Source organism: Manis pentadactyla, chromosome 5 (assembly GCF_030020395.1).
Source record: "Manis pentadactyla isolate mManPen7 chromosome 5, mManPen7.hap1, whole genome shotgun sequence".
NCBI classification, from domain to species: Eukaryota; Metazoa; Chordata; class Mammalia; order Pholidota; family Manidae; genus Manis; species Manis pentadactyla.
Window position 1 is genome coordinate 72,548,482 of NC_080023.1, and position 6,551 is coordinate 72,555,032.

Sequence of the window (6,551 nt, forward strand, 5' to 3'; positions counted from 1 at the left end):
AACAGGGAAAAGCATATCCCCAGTTTTCCTCTGGGAGCAGTTTACTAGGTCCTAACACAGTTGAATATATATATATATATATGTATATATATATATATATATATATATATTTTTTTTTTTTAGGTGATGGGATTAGTTCTAATTACAAAAAAACCGAACTCTTTTACTTTTAAAACCCAACTTTTTTTCCCTAACATCAAATTTAAAAATATTAGTTACAGAGTTACTGCAGCCCCCCAAAATTTCAAGCCTACTAACTATACAAACAATCTCTTTGAGTGATAAAGAAGTTTCTTGTGCAGCCAGTCCTCTCTTTGCACACTATTCTGGGGCCATAAAAATGATATGTTGTATACTTGAAACCAGTATAATATTGTATATCAACTGTACTTCAATAAAACATAATTTAAGAAATGACTGTGCCAACCCAAACCAATCAAAGAAATGTTAATAAGCAATAGGAAGTATTACAATTGTTCTGCGACTTTTTGTCAAAATATTAGAAACTATCTTACTGTTGATTATGAATGTACAAGGAAGTGAAAAACTAGTTGAACCACTTATTTAATATGCTGTAATTTAGAACATTAGACACACTGAGAATGAAAATATTTATTTGTAAGAAATGCATCACCAGTACGACAAATAGTGCTCACCTTCTCATCGGATAACTGATGTGATGGAGACAGCATCTTTTCTATGCCTTGCCTATTTCTCATATCTGTTTCTAAGTTTGGATCAGTTTCCAACATTTTATCCTTTGTCCCTTCACTGTTTTAAAGTATTTCTGAGAGTTGCTTTAATGCAAAGTTTTTGCTGTTGTTATTTCCCCTGGGACATTTTATCCTTTCCATTACAACTACTTTTCCCACTGTATATTGATAAGCTTGCCTTTGCTAAGGCCCGCTGTCTGCCCATGTAAAGTCCACAGTCCCCTGGTCAGCTGTGTGTAACTCAATATACGTTTGATTATGTAATTTCTCTGCTAAAGATCCTTGAGTGACTTATTGTATAAAATTTGTGAAATGTCGACAATCCTTTACTCCTTCCTATACCTAAGCCCTTTTCAATGTTACCTTTTAAATCCTCCCATCAAGATGTGAAGTCTTTTCCCCTCCTCCTTGAATCTTAGTTGGCCTGTGACTTGCTTTGGCCGATAGGATGCAGTGACAGTGTGCCAGGCTGTGCCCATTCCTCTCACTCCTCTGGGACCCTCCTCTCTGCTGTGGGAAGCCAGCCTTCTTCAGGGTGAATGTCACAGCAGACGCTGTGCCCAGCTGATCCAGTGGTTGACTGTACACACGTGAATAAACCCAGTCAAGAGTGGAGAATTGTCCAGCTAAACTTACCCAAAGTGCTGATCCTCAGAATCATGAGCTAGGTAAATAGTTTTGCTTTGAGCCATAAACTCTGGAGTGATTTGTTATGTAGCAATATCTAACTGATCTACTTCCCAGTGCTTTAGGGCCAATTCTGACCAAGAGGCCTTCCAGCCATGGCTTGGACACTCCTAACAATAGGGAACTCCCACCCGTAATAGCGGCCTCCTCCACTTTTGTGTAATGTGATTTTAAAAACAAAACAAAACCCAAAAAAGGTGGCTCTGATAATTATAGCTTTCAAATCATTGAATAACACTGAATATTTTTGAAAGTTATTTTTTTAGTAATAACTGAAACCTATTACCTTGAAGTTCCTATTCACTGGACCTAGTTTTACTTCCTACAAATAATGAAAATATCTAAATCTCTCCTCCACACGATGCTTTTCAAATACTTGAAGATGGCAATTGTGTGCTTCACAGTCCTTGCTTCTTCATGTTAAATATTTCCACTTCTAACTGACAAATAACTTTTTACCAAGATTCTTGTCATTTCCACTTCAACAACAAATTCCTTCCCATTGGTCAGAGTTTGCCACAGAGTAGCAATTCCCATAGTCACTTCCTTTCCATGACAAAGCTGTCAGGGAAGTCAGGAAATTTCCAAGTCACTGCTTTTCAGCTGATTCAAGCATAGTAATTTGTCATCTGCATTATGAAGGCAGCTCCCCTTTTCTCTCTTTCTCCATCTGGCCTGCCATAGCAGGGACCCTTTGGAAATGATCCTGAAAGTGTTTCAAGGACAGAAAAAAATTAGAAGCAGCTAGGATTTAAGTACAGTTGACGCTTAAACAATGTGAGGGTTAGGGGCACCAGCACCCTTGTGCAGTTGAAAATCCAAGCGTAATGTTTGACTCCCCAGAAACTTAACTACTAATAGGCAGCTGTTGACCGGAAGCCTACTATAACATGAACAGTCAATTAACACATATTTTGCATGTTATATGTATTATATAATGTATTAGGATAAAGTAAGCTAGAGAAAAGAAAATATTATTAAGAAAGTCATAAGGAAAGTACACTTACTATCTATACTGTTTTTATTGAAATTAAAATAGAATTTTAAGTAAAAATAGAACCATGTAGTTCAAAACTGTGTTGTACAAGGGTCAACTGTAATTATACTTGCTGGGCACAAGTTGGGACTATTCTAGAATCTTTTATACCAGTGTTTTTGTTTTAGTTGTATTCCTTGGATTTTCATCCTTTCAAGCTTTGGAACCTTGGAGAAAGACTTATCATACCTTGCATACTTTTTTATGTTTATTTAATGTTGTTCTTTGGGCCTCTAAGGCCATAAATATTGATTTTCACTTGGATGCCCTCTCTTGACCTCTTGTGTCCAAGAGCACGGGTGTGGAGTGCTCACCTTAGGTAACAGGAGCTGCTTATGCCAGAGAGCTGTGTAAAGTAAACAGTGTCCTGGTGCTGGGCCGGAGTGGCAGAGTCGAGGCCACAAGTAAGCCCCACAGTTTGCTGACTGTGTAGAGACACCTGAGAATCAAATTTGGGAAGATGTGGGGTTTCTTAGGTGAATGCCTTGTGTATCGGAACACCATTTATTAGTTAGAAAGAATATAACACATGGTGTGTAAATCAGCTGTTAGGGTCCAAGGTGAACAAGGGAGAGTGAGTTACCTCTGCATCCGCTTCTAGATTTGAAGTGGGGGGAGGGAGGTAAGTTCTTGAACTTGACTTTTTACTATAATTTTTGCTTAAACTGCTATTACAGCAATGTCCTCTGACTGGTCTTCCAAATTGTGTTCGCATCACTTCTTTGTAGCTTTCATGACAAAAGTTCTTTGAATATTAATACATATGTTGTGGCCTTTCCAACTTCCCACTTGCACATAGCCCCAAAATTGGCATAGAAGTTGTAGCAATTTTCTTTGAACTCTGGCAAGCATTTTATCACCAATATAAATGTACTGATGTCTTTGATGCCAATTCTCAATGCTAGACCCTGTACATTTTATATTATTTGCCATCCTTTTTCTATGTCAGTGGTATATTCTACTTAAAACTCTGAATCCTCTTCTCCCATCCCTGCTTTCTTTCAAAACTTCTCTAGTTACTGGTGATATGTATTTAGAACAAGGTTTCCCATACCTGCTCGATCACCAGCTCACAGAAGCCATTCAGTCTCTAGAAAATCCTTTTTAGATAGACATAGAAAGATAAGGGCGGCTGGGGTGACTCTCAGTACACAGCTCCTAGGAGTTGCTTGGACTTTGGCATTCCGGGAAGCTATTATGGCATTGGGTATGCCTCGGTCTTGGTCTGAAACATTCTCTCTTAAATTACCCTCCCTTAACCCTCACTTCCAACACCCCAATCTATACTCACTATCTCAGCGGTTTCCCTGACTTCCCTGTAACACTGCCAAATTCCAAGGACCCTCACAGCTCAAACCTCCACAAGGAGTCTAATAGTTTGATGGTAACAGTGAGGGGCATGCCTGGTTCTAAAATGGTCATTTGATCTGAGATCAAACTGGGTTTTTCACCTTAATTTAAAGCAGCCTGGATAACCGGAAAAACAAAAATAACAAAATAAAACAAAAAACCTGTTAACTCTATGGTGTTTGGGCACTTGGTCCCTCAAGGAGTTGGCAAAACTTGATTCAAAACCTGAACTTCCTGGTCTGTGAGGTCTGACGTTGTCTTGCTTCCTCACTTTTCCCTCTGCCTTTACCATTCCCCTTCTTTTCAGACTGTCTCTGATCAGCCCCACCAAATCCTGGAGATGAAATCTGTACAGCGACCATATCTACCCACTAACTTCAAGCCTTTGGTGAGTTCTTCCTGTAGGTCGGTGTGAAGAACAGTGGTGGTGGCCTCAAAGAGACGTCACATTGCAGGCCTTGTTATCCTCCTCCCACTGTTACCCTGCCCCAATATTGGATTCGTGTAAGGCAGTCTCCAAGTCACTGGTTTGAAGTAGAGAAAGCTTTATAATCAGAAGGGCAGCCCAATGAGAAGGCAGGGGACCTTTCCCAAATCTGCCTTACTGAAGGGGAGGAGGGTTAGGTTATATACTATTGGCAAAGGCATGTGGGGGTTAGGGCAGAAACTGGAAAGGCCTTGACATTTCTCAGAATGTCACCAATCCCATCTTCCTGTGGGGTCCTGGCGTGATTCATGTTTATTCTCTGTCTGGTATCAACTCTGCAACATAGATGTTATCAAAAAATATTGCCCACATCCCCCTGCTCTAACCAGCTTCAGGGAAGAGGCAGGGGACAAGACAAGGCTAATGATCCTTGTGAAGTCCTGCAGGTGTGTAAGGTCACTTTGGAGGGAGAGCTGAGTGAAGGTACAAGAATAAAGAAATACTCTTCACAGCCACTTGCCCCCTTTCTTTTCTTCTTTATCTTCCTCTTCTGAAAAGACCACAAAATCCAGCATTGTCTTACACAGGGCAGTCTACCCATATTCAGACCCTCTACATTGCTCAGCTTCCAATGTACTGTTTTGACAAGGCATGTCTTCCATACAGACACAGCACTCTCTCTGAAGGGAATTCTGGTAAATTCAATTCTTCCACTTCATTACCCTATAAAAACAGATTTTGGAAGGTCTGCTATGGCAGGAACTACTTAGTGACATATTTTGGGAGGACATAATATTTCATCTTTCCTTTTGTAGTCTCGTTTTTCATTGATTTTTTTTGTTTATTTATTTTGGTATTATTAATCTACAATTACATGAGGAACATTATGTTTACTAGACTCCCCCCTTCACCAAGTCCCCCCCACATACCCCATTAGTCACTGTCCATTAGTGTAGTAAGATGTTGTAAAATCACTACTTGTCTTCTCTGTGTTGCACAGCCCTCCCTGTGCCCACCCCCACATTATACATGCTAATTGTAAGGCCCCCTTTCTTCTTCCCCCCTTCTCCCTCCCTTCCCACCCACCCTCCCCAGTCCCTTTCCCTTTGGTAACTGTTAGTCTGTTCTTGGGTTCTGTGATTATGCTGCTGTTTTGTTCCTTCAGTTTTGCTTTGTTCTTATACTCCACAGGTGAGTGAAATCATTTGGTACTTGTCTTTCTCCACCTGGCTTATTTCACTGAGCATAATACCCTCTAGCTCCATCCATGTTGTTGCAAATGGTGGGATTTGTTTTCTTCTTATGGCTGAATAATATTCCATTGTGTATATGTACCACATCTTCTTTATCCATTCATCTACTGATGGACACTTAGGTTGCTTCCATTTCTTGGCTATTGTAAATAGTGCTGCCATAAACATAGGGGTGCATCTGTCTTTTTCAAACTGGGCTGTTGCATTCTTAGGGTAAATTCCTAGAAGTGGGATTCCTGGGTCAAATGGTATTTCTATTTTGAGCTTTTTGAGGAACCTCCATACTGCTTTCCACAATGGTTGAACTAATTTACATTCCCATCAGCAGTGTAGGAGGGTTCCCCTTTCTCCACATCCTCACCAACATTTGTTGTTATTTGTCTTTTGGATGGTGGCGATCCTTACTGGTGTGAGGTGATATCTCATTGTGGTTTTAATTTGCATTTCTCTGATGACTAGCAATGTGGAGCATCTTTTCATGTGTCTGTTGGCCACCTGAATTTATTCTTTGGAGAACTGTCCAGTTCCTCTGCCCATTTTTTAATTGGATTATTTGCTTTTTGTTTGTTGAGGTGCATGAGCTCTTTATATATTTTGTTTTTTTCATTGATTTTGACAAATAGCTTCAAACAGCACAAGCTGGAAAAACTCTTATAGGCTCCTGAGAGGTAAAAATACTTCACCCTTGATACAAATACTGTTGATTTGCTAATGCTTTCTCTTTGCATCTCCTTTCCTTAAGACTCCAATTTGATGCAGAATGTCAGCTAGTGTAATTAACTGATTTTTCGTTATTGCACAGTAAACCAAAGCTGAGATACATCATGCCCTCCTCCCTCACCATTCTCCTTATTTTATTTATCTGCCTGTCTCTGAATAAGAAGATTGAAAAGGAGGAGGAAGAAGGGGCAGGGAAAGGGGAGAAGGAAGAAGAGGAAAGAGGGAGGGGGAAGGCTATTTAGCCACTGGTGCTATTTCTCCCTTTGTGCCACAAACGCAATCCGAAGTCCTGGAGGCCTCCTGTCCCAGCAGAAGACAGTGCGAATGCTCTGAAAGACAATTTCCACTTGATACACATTGTTCTG